The sequence below is a fragment of the Equus asinus genome, chromosome 2 (assembly GCF_041296235.1).
Source record: "Equus asinus isolate D_3611 breed Donkey chromosome 2, EquAss-T2T_v2, whole genome shotgun sequence".
Classification (NCBI taxonomy): Eukaryota; Metazoa; Chordata; class Mammalia; order Perissodactyla; family Equidae; genus Equus; species Equus asinus.
The window spans coordinates 104,272,913-104,286,546 of NC_091791.1; the positions used below are offsets into that span (position 1 = coordinate 104,272,913).

General features: G+C 40.1%; 1 protein-coding gene across 10 annotated transcripts in view; it reads left to right on the top strand.

Moving 5' to 3' along the window:
* The window catches only part of SV2B (synaptic vesicle glycoprotein 2B), a 194,199-nt gene that overhangs the window by 68,145 nt on the left and 112,420 nt on the right, over positions 1-13,634 (top strand). Inside the window, exons 1-2 of one of the 10 annotated variants that reach the window (XM_070495827.1) lie at positions 10,451-10,500; positions 11,162-11,281. The exons of 8 other annotated variants lie outside the window; for them this stretch is intronic. The gene's annotated coding sequence lies outside the window, so the exon portion shown is untranslated. Of the gene's footprint in view, positions 1-1,189; positions 1,213-10,450; positions 10,501-11,161; positions 11,282-13,634 lie in introns of those variants that run through there. One more of the 10 variants, XM_070495841.1, reaches the window with a different exon arrangement.

A 13,634-nucleotide genomic window follows, 5' to 3' on the forward strand; every position in this document is an offset into this window, starting at 1 on the left:
TGGTAGGAGTACTGGGCTGGTGGCATATATTGTCTTGATCTTCTAGGCCGGGCTGCCTTCCTGCCACTGCAGTAACTCCGACAGCAGCCTAGCCCCGTGCAATAGACTGCAGTGGATGTCAGACACTCTATCCTCGCCTGGTCTGCTGGTTCGGGTCGTGTGTCATGTTGGCAGCTAATTTTCTCAGAGCATTTGGTTGGAATGGGACTCAGGCTGTGCCTGTAGTCATAAAACACGCAGATCCAGCTAAAATGGTCATCATCGCTCCTCGTGATGCGTATGGATTGCTGCAGCTTTATCGATCGGGCGCAAACTCTTGCTCTTCCGAAAAACCCTGTGCTTAACCCATACAGACCACTTCCATCGTTTAGCGCTCTCTTTTCTTTTGGCTTTTTAGCAAAGTCTGTGAATTAACAATGTTCCAGAGGAGTTTTAAAGTGGTCGGCTGTTTACGAATCTTTCTCGCTCCATGGATCAAAAACTGAGACGACTGAGGACATCATTTTCTCCTTGATCCACCTTCTCTCCGTGCCAGCTGCAGAATCATCTTTCTGAAACACCAATCTGATTGTATCACTCTTTTGCTTAAAAATCTTCGGTGGTGAGAAAACTTTCTTGGACGATAGAAATATTGATGATCACGATTGTAGTGGTGGTCAAACGTCAACACTCATGAAACAAACTGTGCACTAATGTTACATCATTAACATTGGTGAAATGTATTGTATGTAAATCACGCTTCCAAAAAAATAAAAGGAATTAGGAGCAGAGAAAAGCCCAGACTCGCTCCTTGGTGGCTCGGAGCTCCTCTCTGCCTGGCCACAGCCTCTTTCCAGCCTCTTCTCTTCGTGCTCTGCTTTCCTGTCCCTTACGCTGTAGCCACACAGCTTTCCCTACCTGTGTCATACCCCACCCCCACAGGCCCAGATATTTGCCTGTACTGTTCTGTTCTTTCTTCTAGGAAAACTCATCTCAGCCCTTCCCAGTGAGGAAACTTCCTCCCTCTCTTCCTTTCAAGACCTCTTATGTGCCAGGCGCTGTGCTGGGCACGAGTGCCACAAAGGAGTAGAAGATGCTGCTCACCCTCTCCAGGTCACACCGAGCAAGCCTGCCTTCTCCCCTCTGGAGCATTTCCGTCTGCACTGAGTCCTTCTTCTTCTTGAGGCACTTGGGATCTTCAGAACAGAGGGGAAGGAGGGGAGGCATGAGCAGGTAGGAGGGTCTGGATACGGGCAGGCTGATGTAAACAAGAGTCCCACAGCTTCTCTTTTGTGCCTCCTTCCAAGAAGTCTTCTGTCCTCCCTCCAACAAATAGATGCCGGAGAGCAGAGCAGTTAAGAGTTTGGACTCTAGAGACGGTCTTTAGGGGTTCCCAGCTCTGATCCTTACTAGCTGTGTGACTTTGGGCAAGTTACTTAACCTCTCTGTACCTTGGTTTCATATCTGTAAGATAATGAGGACAAAAAAATAGTTCCCACCCCAAAGGATTAAGTGGATTAATATATGTAGAGTACTAAAGATAGTATCTAGCTCATAATAAAGGTTATATAAGTTTTGCTATTATTTTTATTGCCCGTCAAATATGCTGAGATGAGTAAGAGCCCACCTCAAAGGGGTGTTTTTTTCTAGTGGAGAAGTGCAGACAGTCAACATGTGGGCAGGTAACACCAAGATGATACATATTGTGATAACTACTATGAAAGGAATGACATGCTAGGGCATATTATTTTTGGAGGAAAGGTGGGACTTTTGGTTGGGGTCATGGGGAGTGGGTACATTTGAACTAAAGCCTGGGTGTCAAGAAGGAGCCAGGCATGCAAAGACCACAGGAGAGGCATTCCAGGAAGAGAGAACAGCCAGTGAGCAGGCCTTGAGGAGGGCGAGAGCTTGGCGCATTTGAAGAGCAGAAGGGAGCTGCTGTGGCTGGAGCAGAGAGAGGCCGGGGTTGTGGCATTGGCAGGGGCTTGGTCAGGCAAGTGTGTGCCAACCAAGCCAAGAAGCTTGAATTAGATTCTAACTGCATTGGACGCCGCTGGAGGGACTTAAGCACGTCTGAACCTACCAGATCATTGAAAAGCTTCAGTTTCCAGTTGAAGCCAAACCAGGAGCATTGTCTTCTGGGTTGTTCTGTGCAAAGGCTCTCCTGTGGTGGTTTTGTGATTCTTCTTCCCCAGTGGAGTAGCCCACCCGTGCCTGCCCTGTCCTCAAAGTCCTTCCAGGCCACCTCTTTGTCCCCAGTCCATCCAAACTTACCCATCCTGTGTCCACACCCTCATGACCTTCCTAACTGACTGTCCAGCTCCAACCTGGGAGAAATGTTCCTAGTCTGTTCCAAATGACTGAAAGTTTTTTAACAGGAAGCCCCACGGAGGAAATGCAGGTATGCACAGGTGAATATTTCCAACAACAGAATCAGTCATCGTGCAAACCGGCTGGGGAAAATGTTGGGCAGAAGGACCATTCTTTGTGTCTTTCTCAGATCTTGCCATGTCTCTAACATGCACGTCTCTTCCTCTGGTCGTCTTTTCAGTACTTTGATGTGGGTTTGCCTTTATCTTACCCATCGGAGGATTTCCATTTCATCCTTGGGATCTTGGTTTCATTGTATGTTGAGAACTACTGTGATGGTCCTCAAATCAAGCCAGCCAGTGTCTATGTGAGAAAACATGCTCAGTGATTTCCCCCCATCATTTACCAGCTTAGTGCACTGATTGCATGGGGCCTTTGAGGACTTGTCTGATGGGGTTTACCCTAAACAGATTCCTAAAGAGCCACTGGATCACTGGAGAGATACAGCCTTGAGCAACTCCAGTTCTGATTTGAGCAAATGGCCAATGAAGTGCGCTAGAGCCTGAAAATAGAAGATTCTGTGGTTAAGGAATCTTGACTAGAGAGAGAAAGAACTTAGCTTTGCATCTCAGCTTCACTGACTATCTTCGTGGCTTTAGGCAAGTTGTTAAGTTCTTTATGCTTCGTTGGGGTTCATCATTAGACTTTGCAATTACTAGTGTGAGAGTTCTGCATGTGACAGTTACGTAAACCATCTGACAGTGCGTAGTAGGTACTCTGTACATTTTAGTTCCATTGCTGGCTGGAAATGGAAGGTTGAATGCTGTGTTATCACTTAGCTTAGGGAGAAAAGAGACTTGATTTAAAGGCAAACATCACATTCTTTCAACAGTTTAAGTACCCTGCACTATCCCATCGTATCTTCCTTTGTCCCCTCATTAAATCATTTTCTTCCTTGATGAGATCCAGCATGCATAAAGCTGCTGGCTAGCTCAGGCAGTTTATTCCTTAGGGAGCAGCCCATGGTGGGCATTTTACTTCATGGGGCAAATGGAATCTTACTGCAATGATAATGGAAGAAAAGCTTTTTCTAAAATAGCTCTCCAAATTTGTGACATTTCTATGTAGCTCATTAAAAGATGGTTCAGGACGCTCCTGGATGGGCCAGTCTCTCGGCATCAAGCATTCTGAGCCTACCGGTGTCTCCAGGGTAGGATTCAGCTTGAGTTGTAGACACTGAGCAGAGTGAAGGTGAGCTTAGAGCCCGCCATCTTGATCTGGAAGTGGGGGAGAACTTTCCGTCCTGTAGTTCATAAAAGAGATGGCAAGGGGAGGTGGATGACCATGTCGTTTTTTGTGTTCATTGCATCAGAGGAGGTGAGAACGATGACGGAGAGGGTTTCTCAGAGAGTGGATGCATGGAGTCCTCTCCATTAGCCCCGTAGCTATGTCACTGTAGGGAGCACGTTTCAGACACGTCAATATATAGTGCGCTCTTCTGGCATAAATGAAGCAAGTCTGGAAAAGAGCAACTTTACAACAAAATATTTGTCATAGCAAATGTAATATCGTCTACTCCCCCATCCCGCCTTTCCCCTACTAGTAAAAGAAAAATAAAAATTCCGTATCTCTGATATGTCACAAGCTGATCTACTGGGTGTTTTAAATAAAGGAAAGAGAACAAACATTTCCTTTTTTCCTTGTAAGTGCTGGCATTTTATGTGCATATTATGATCTGATTTGCTTTTTACCTTATCCCCATAATAAGGGCGATAATTATCTCCAGTTGATACATGAGAATTCTCAGGTTTAAAAAATTTAAGCCATGTGCTCAGGGTTGTGTGGCTAGAAAACAGAGGTCAGAATTCAAGCTCTCATCTGTCTGACTCCAGAAACCATGAATTTCCACTTGCTGAATTATCTTTCCTGCTGATGACGGGTACTTTGGCAAGTCACTTTCATGCTCAGGGGTTTTAGGAGGCTCTGTTTAATGGGAATTTGTGACAGGTCTGTGCTAGATTCTGGGGCTACAGAGATAAATGAGACATTTATTCTTCAAGTCTCTCTCATGCATAATGAGTTCACAATGTTATGAATGTTAAGTATTCTCAACACTTCATAAAAGATGAAGGTATGGATACACTATCTTCTTAATAAGACCAGCAATTAAATAAGGCCTGATGATATTGCATTTATCCTTTTGGCCTCAGGCAGTTATTTAGGGTGTTAAGCAAATTGTGAAAATAAGACATGTGGAAATGATGAGCAGATGAAAATGTCAACATTTTCAAAGGCCAGGAGGAAAATTCAATTTGCGTTCCATCCTGTCCTTGGCAAATAGTCAGTTTCCTCCCCCTCTGTTTTCCTGTTAATCGCAAGTGAATGTGGATCTGGCTTGTTTACTTCTTTGATCTGTGCTCATTGACATTCACACAGCTCTGGGACTGGGGTTTTCATTTCCTTTGTCATTTAGATGAATGCCTAGGCAATTGCATAGCAAAATGACTGTGAAGTCCAATAAAACCTATTCAACGGTAGAACTGAGTATGTGGGGAAGGCTAGAGGCCATCTTACAAGCAAAGAAATCTACCATGGTGTGTGGCGAGCTTTAGAGAAATATGCCTCCAAGTTTTGACCTATAACAAGTCATAAATCTTAAGCTGGATGTAAGCTCACCAACTGAGGTGGAGAACCCAAGCCACCATCTACACAGTTCCTATCTAACTACTTTGCATAAGTGTCCCTATAATTAAGGGAAAAATATTTTCTGCCTGATTGTTTGGTCAATTGCTTTGATTCTCCACTTGATGCTTCAATAGTTCAAAACAGAAAATCAGATTGAAGCATCTGAGTAATTCAAGTGAAGGTCAACTTTCCCCACATTTACCCCCAATTTGTATGCAATTGGGGTTACTTGGTGGTGATCATAGCTGTTTTTTTAATTTTAATTTTTTTTTTCCTTTTTCTCCCCAAAGCCCCCAGGTACACAGTTGTGTGTTCTTAGTTGTGGGTCCTTCCAGTTGTGGTATGTGGGACACCACCTCAGCGTGGCTCGATGAGCGGTGCCATGTCCGCGCCCAGGATTCGAACTGAGGAAATCCCGGGCTGCCCACAGCGGTCCGCGCAAACTTAACCACTCAGCCATGGGGCCGGTCCCATCATAGTTATTTTTTAACTAATTTTCATTTTTCAGCTCTCAACTCAAGGCCACGTCCTCAGGAAAGTCTTTCTTGATCCCAGACTAGGTTAAGTCCTCATATTAGTTACTCCAAATGATGCTTTCTCCTTTGCTTTTATAGGATTGTATGTCTGTGTAGTGTCTATCTCTTCCCTAGAACGTGTACTCCATGAGGGCGGGATCTGTAGCAAGTCTCTCCAGACTTGTCATGGTAGCTGGCACACAGTGGGTGCTCAATAGAGGTTGTTGAACGAGTAAACGTGAAGTGGTGGCACAAATCTTAGAGCCACTGGGTATGCAGATGGATGTCAATTCTCTGACAGTTTCCAAACTTGACAGTTTATGTGCCTTTGAGGTTCATTTGTGGTTAACTGATGTCTAGCAGAATTGTAGATCTTTTTCTTTTGGCAAAGGGCAATTTTGAAGGTGGTAGGGACAAGAAAATTTAGATGAAGTTCTTGAAATGAAGGATCCAAAGAGGTGTGCCTGACCTTCACCATGAGAACAGGCACTTGAAATTGTTTCATCCAGCTGTGACTCAATGCTGACCCATCTTAAATGCCCTTGTGGTCGGTGGCTGCCTGGGCTTACGGCTTAGTGTGGCGGCTCAGAGTAACCAAAGTGGAGTGGCCTCCAGGGGAATCAAGTTCATGCACGTGGCCTGAAGATTATCATCAGTACTATCATCATCTTAGGAACTATATTCAGGTTCATAATCTTGTTTCAGACTCTTGAAATAGAAACTTTCAGATTTTGAGGTTTTTCAGATACTTTTTATTCAATTATTCATGTATGCATGCATTCAACAAATATTAATTGAGGACTTGCTAAGTGCCAGCCACAAGGCAAGGCACTAAATTTAGTGCAAGCCCGGAGCAAGCAGGCGCTCCACCACAGTGACGGTTAGATGGGTGGTCACACATCAGGCCTTGAGTGGTTCTGAAAAGGAAAGTATTTCCTGCTTGAACTGAAACTTGCTTTAAATTAATCATAGCAAAAACATCCCTCTTCTGTTTCTTACAAGCCTGTTTCTCCTCCTTGAATTAATTTTGAAGCGTCAGTCTGTTTTTAATTTGAATGCAGTTTTTTATCAGAAGTCCAGTGATAACGTGGTCTAGACAATCTTACATTTGAAATGTCTAAATATTTGAAAATGAAAGAATAAAGTGCAATATTCCAAGAGTTTATTTTCTCTCCTTGTCTTTTAGACTTAAGCTCTTTAAGAAAATGCCTATAATGTAAATATACATACATGTGTCTGTCTGTCTATCTATCTATCTATCCATCTATCTATCTATCTATCTATCATCTATTCATCTATCTCCAGATATAGATTGCAGAGACATACAATACAGCTTGAACTAAAATCTTCCTGGTTCTAAGAGACCAGATGCTATGAAGTTTGTTACATTACTTTACAAATCGCCAGTACAGGTTCAGCCATGACTCCCACAGGGAAGAAGTAACATGTGACAATCCCTTTACTTAGAGAAGTGACAGCCTCATCATCGTCGTCAAACTGATTATTCCATTTATCCGTTGTTTATCTCAAACTGATTATTCCATTTATCCGTTGTTTATCGAATTGGTTAATGGGGTGAGTCATTATTTAAAGATAATAAGCTGGAATAAAACTTTTAGAGAATGCTTTAGAATGGTAAGAAGTAGTGTTCATTTGTATGTATTAAAAGGAAAGGAAGAAAGCACTACCTAGCGTAAGAAAGTCCCTGATGCCGTGGAATTCTTATCCCCAAGGTCCATGGACTCTCCTGTGATGTCAGTTCTAACCTAGGTACGGCTTGGGGAGAATTTGAATGGATCATCATATAATGAGATTTTACTATTGAAGGAAGAGGGGCTGCATACGGAATTCTTTCTTTTTCATTTCATTAGGTTGCCTGTATGAAAAAATTTTTAACTTTCCAGCAGTTTACTCCATCATATATACAGAAGTACAGTTTTGTATTAAGAGCGTGGGCTCCGAGTCACATTTCCTGGCTCATACCTGGGTACCACTGTTGATTTGCTACACGTCCTTAGGCAAGTCATGTAATTTCTGAGAGCTGTAGTTTTCTCATCTAAAAAATGGAGATGATAGTGGTTCCCACCTCAGAGGATTAGTGAATGCTTGTAAAGTGCTTAGCACGATGATTGGCACATAGTAACTTTTCAGTAAATGCTACCTGTTAATTCCTTGAGGGCATGTCAGATGGTGTGAGTTGATGAATAGGTGACAGTTATTTCTTGGGGAAAATTTTGGCTTTGGTAATGCTCTCTAAAATGTCCCTTTCTCTTAAACTCTCCAAGGTCCTGCTCTTGGAGCCTATACTGCCTTCTGATTCATCAGCCCAGGACTTTCTATTCCCCAATTTCTTTCTTCTTTAGCTTGTTTTTTTCCATTGCTTGTCAGCTGCTTCTTCGTTTGTGAGCTTGAAAAGTGCCTACTCATGACTTATCTGTTAGTTCAAAGCCATATGTTTCATTTTATCATTGGCATCCAACTCATCTATCTGACCTTCAGCACTTTATTCAGAATTCAAGCAGTCAGAAGCAATTACCTTCATCTCCTCAAATGTTTGCTTAAAAACTCTAACACCATCATGTGTTAAAAGTTCTAAGACTATTTTGCATAAATGTACAGAAGAGAATGTACATATATACTTGGCCTATTAATGTTAGTGTAATAAAATTGTTAGGAATCTACTTCAAATAAGATAAATATTTATAAAAGTTACTTTCATATTTAAAGAGATATGATATTGGAAATTATTCCATCCTGTCGCTGAAACTTTCTTCTGAAACAGATGTTCTGTTCATCTAGTCGAATATCAGCTAAAAGATATTTAAGAAAAAATTAACCTCTTCAAAATCAGATTTATTTTGATTTCTAATTCACAAAGATGTGTAGCATATTTCTGGTGTTTTTTCCACCTTTGGTCTGTTTGCATCTATTTGGGTTTTTGCATGTAGTTATTTTGACGTGATATGGATGATGTTTTCTTTCCTTCCATTTAAACAGTCAGTGGATGTTGCTTATCCTGTAAGGTAGGCAGCTGTCTCTGGCACACTGATGAGAAGTGTCCTGGTTTTGTTGGTCCAAAGCTCAGAGCTATATTAGAAGATACTGTAGTTTTCCCCAGCAAATCCTATGGGAATAAGAGGAATGGAATGAAGGTGTTTCTGCCCTTCACACCCATAGGTCAGTGTCGTTTGCGGGTTCCTGGGGAAAATAGTACTGACAATTTCCAAAGGTCAAATTGCTGAACTGGAAAAGTGATATGACGGTAATTCAGATGATGATAATGGCTAGCGTTTGTTCATCCCTTAGCCTACGCTCAGTAACTCATTGAACTCTGACAATACTCTGCGAGGTAGATTTCATTATCTCCTTTTTCCAGATGAAGGAACTTAAAACTCAGGGGGGTAAAGCAGTTTGCCCAACCTCCTGTCCCTGAGGCCTGACTCCAAATCCCACGTTCATCACCTCCACACCCCTCTAATGAGGTTGACCAGTGCTTTAACATCAGTGTGTCCTGACACCCCAATGGGGTGTAACCAGACCCCTCCTAAGGTGAGCTTCTGCCTGTCTGAGGCTGTCTCTGGATCCCTGCTCCTTTTCTCTTGTATCTTCATCATCATAAACAGGAGGAGTCTTTATAAGGGATTATTATACTGCGGCATTTTTCTTCTTTGAACAAGAGTGTGAGTGTTGGCATGGAATTGCCTACTTACTTTCTCCTAATAAGATATACCCTGGCCAATCTGGATATCTATTAGTGAGACATGGAATGAAAGAAGGCTGAGGCTGATTTCTTTTACACCCAAAGCTAGTAACTCTAATTCCCCTGGAGACCTATTTGGCAGCTCACTGTCAAAAACGTGTTTTCTTTTATTTAACTAGAACTAATGATACAGTTTAAATTTATTTCTTTATGTTTGACTATAAGTGAGAAAAATCACTGAGCAAAAATTATTTGTAAAATATATTAGAGTGGAGCAGCATCAGGATAAATAAACAAACATTGTACATGGACTTGATCAAAGCTAGTTTCAAAGCCCAGTTCCACAATTTACGTGCTGTGTGTCATTTAGCAAATTGCTTCACTCTCTGAGACTGTTTTCCAATATATGTATATTTTTTTGTGAGGGAGATTGACCCTGAGCTAACATCTATGCCAATATTCCTCTATTTTGTATGTGGGACGCCGCCATGGCATGACCTGATGAGCGCTGTGTAGGTCTGTGCCCAGGATCTGAACCTGAGAACCCTGGACCACTGAAGTGGAGTGCACGAACTTGACCACTACACCACTGGGCCAGCCCCATGAGGTTTCCAATTTTTAAGAGGAGATAATTACAGCAGAATTATTGAATGGAGTCAGGGTCATGGTCAGGGTCAGGGTTAGGGGCTTAGGGTTAGGGTTATTGTTAGCATTATAGAAATATGAATAGATCCTAGATGCTTAATGAACTTTAAAAAATATGAGAAGACTCAAGTCTTTCTTAGGCAATTAACGTGGAAGCATGGTATATCAACCAAATACAAGAGATTTATTTTTGGGACTTGTTTCTCATTTAAAAGTACACATTTGTTTTGCACCAGAAAGAGATGATTGTTTGAACATGCTCTATTCTTATAATGAGCGCAGGACAAGTCCTGAGTCATGCACAAGGCATACTTTTAAGAAAAGCTGACAGGCATTAACATTTCATAGGCATCCATCGTTGGATGCATGAACACTGCATTAGAAAAAAATACTCCTGGCATTGCATTTTGTGGCATCTTGTTGGAGGTGAATAATTTATCTAGTGTGACTGCTTGAGGAAATATTTCTCCATCTTTGCAAGTGGATTCTTCTTTCTCATTTCTCAGTAGATTTATTGCATGGATAAAATGAATTCTATAATGCTTTTAAATGTTTCTCAGTAAAAGATGAATTCCAGAGTCTCACATTTAATCAATAATGTTTTACTTGACACCAGAATAGGAGGGCATTCCGACCAGCTTGCTCGCCAGCGTCAGAAAACAGCGGGTAAGTGTCACTGTCCAATGTGCTGAAAGCTGCTACTGCTTATGAAATAAGTGGCCCTGGGTTTGTTTTCTGGAAGACACCTCATTTTAACATATAATCCAACATTTAAAAATACTTCACAGTATTTAAAGTAAAGCTTCCTGTGGCTTGTAGGATAACCTATGAAATACTGCTTTGATATCTAGAAAAATAGTGATAATCTTGAAATAATTTGATTTTTTTTATTGTGGCAACAAATAAAAATTTCTCCTTCCTGCAAAGATAAGTGGATTTGTATAATTTTTATTGAGTGTAAATTATAACTAATTTAATAGTTTTCTATATTCATTTACCATGAAGCAGCACTTGGGATTTGTGGTTTTCCATTTTCACAAAACACTGAATATATTTCTTTTAAGCCTGATGTTTTGGTGCTTAGAGCTTTTGAAGACGAACTGGACCGCATAATTGAAAGTTAAACCAGCTTTGATTCACTACATTTGGATGTAATTTAAAACCATAATATGCCTTAATAAACAAAATAGCAATAATAATGAAGCTATATTGTACTCCTGAAATATCCAAATATGAATTACTAAGAAATTTGGGGCTGAAAGCTTAACATAGTATTATATTAAGACTATCTATTGGCTTTTATTTAATTATTTTATTTTATCAATAGGTTTTTCTATGCTCACTTTATTTTATAAGGAAGAATTTCAGAGGAACTAAGTGACGGAATTAGAACTCTACAACCTGCCTTCTACAGAGGCCAAGATAGATCCCAGGAAGACGTCTAATAGTTGAGTTCGTGCTTTAACCTCTTGAGTCCAGAGAATTTGGAAGCCAGAAGGATGACTTTTACTTTGACTGTGAATGTGTGGTTTGAATAGTGCAAGTTATTTAGAGACTTTTTTGAAAAACAAAATGAGTTTGAAAGCTCTTGCTTTTATGACCCATCAAATATTGCAGGTTGTCTTTCTTATTATTCTCATGATCTAATGGCTTCTTTTTTTTTTTTTTTTGAGCAAGATTAGCCCTGAGCTAACTACTGCCAGTCCTCTTCATTTTTTTTTTCTTTTTTGCTGAGGAAGCCTGGCCCTGAGCTAACATCCATGCCCATCTTCCTCTACTTTATATGTGGGATGCCCACCATAGCATGGTGTGCCAAGCGGTGCGATGTCTGCACCCGGGATCCGAACCGGCTAACCGTGGGCCGCCGAGAAGCGGAATGTGCACACTTAACTGTTGTGCCACCAGGCCGGCCCAGTCTAATGGCTTCTAATATCAAGCCCTCATTTATCTGCATTCTCTTTCTTACCTTGGTTTTTTTCTCCAAATATCATTTTTTCACCTATTTTTATGTTAATTTAATCATTGTCATTTTTTTCTCACCTCCATCCCCATTTACCTCCTCTCATAGGCATCCACTCCAACATGTTTAATAAATCCACTTATGTATATCCTTAAAATATATTTATTGTGTTATTTTTATATATTTTATACACAAAGATGACATTGTACCATAATTTTTTGTTTCTTCCTTTTTCACTCAATTCTATTTTTAAAGATCTACCCATGTCAAAATATATATGCATTTGTTTATATGTATTTCAGTACTTCTGACTTTGTAAAGAAGTCAATTTTCCCCAAATTAATTTACCAATACAATCTAATTCTAGGAAAATTTCCCCTCTATATATAATGTTGCAATCTCATACATGAATAATGATTGTTATGCCTTTTCACTTCTGATGTTTTCCATTTTTTCCTTCTTTCTTTTTCTTGCCTAATTGTGTTGGTGAGAACCTCCGATACCATATTGTATGGTTGTGGCAAAAGTGTGCATTCTTTTCTTGTTCTTGATCTTAAAGTGAATGCATGTAAAATTTTCTCATTAAGTGTGATGTTTGCTGTAGATTTTTGGTAATCAGAGCTAATCTGTGTAATAAATACTTACCTGGAGTACTGTCTTTTTCATTCTGTTCCAAGTGTCTTCAACTTTCTATTTTTATTTCATCTTTCTCCTAGAGATAGAATATTTCTTATTTTTCATATCAACATATCATGTTGATTTCTAATTTTATTGCTTTATGGTCTTTCTTTATATTATTTATTGCTTTATGAACTTTCTGTTGTGACTTGGTACATTGTAACTTTTTGCAAGTGTGTCATACGTATTAACACACCTATACACACAAATTTTTTAGTTCTTCTGCGATATGACTTTTCTTTTTGTCTGCTTTATCTTTTTCTGAGAAGGAAGCATTAAAATCTCCAGCAACAATGGTTGATTTATCTACTCTCTGTAATTTTATCAATGATGCTTCATATATTATCAAAATATATCAATATCAAACTGTATTATTTAGAGCATTATGTTCATGATTGTTATAAGTTCTTTCAAAAAAATTTTTATTTGAGTTCATGATAGCTTACATAATTGTGAAATTTCAGTTGTACATTATTTCCTGGCTATAGGTGCTTCCCTTCACCCCCTGTGCCCACCCCTATCCCTCTTCCCCTGGGAAAACCACTGAACTGTTTTCTTTGTCCATGTGCTTGTTTATGTTCCACATATGAATGAAATTACCTGATGTTTGTCTTTCTCAGTCTGGCTTATTTTGCTAAGTATAATTCCCTCCAGGTCTTTCCATGTTGTTGCAAATAGGGTGAATTTGTCTTTTTTTCTGGCCGAGTAGTGTTCCATCTTCTTCTTTATTCCACATCTTCTTTATCCAATCATCAGTCGATGGGCACTTGGATAGTTTCCATGTCTTGGCTATTGTGAATAGTGCTGCGATGAACCTAGGGGTACATATGTTACTTTGGATTGTTGATTTCAAGTTGTTTGGGTAGATACCCAGTAGTGGGATAGCTGGGTCATCTGGTAGTTCTATTTTTAGCTTTTTGAGGAATCTCCATGCTGTTTTCCATAGTGGCTGCTCCAATTTGCATTCCCACCAGCAGTGTATGAGGGTTCCCTTCTCTCCACACCCTCTCCAACATTTGTTATTTTTAGTCTTAGTGATTATAGCCATTTTAACAGGCATAAGGTGGTATCTTAGTGTAGTTTTGATTTGCATTTCCCTGATGATTAGTGATGTTGAACATCTTTTCATGTGTTCATTGGCCGTCTGTATATCTTCTTTGGA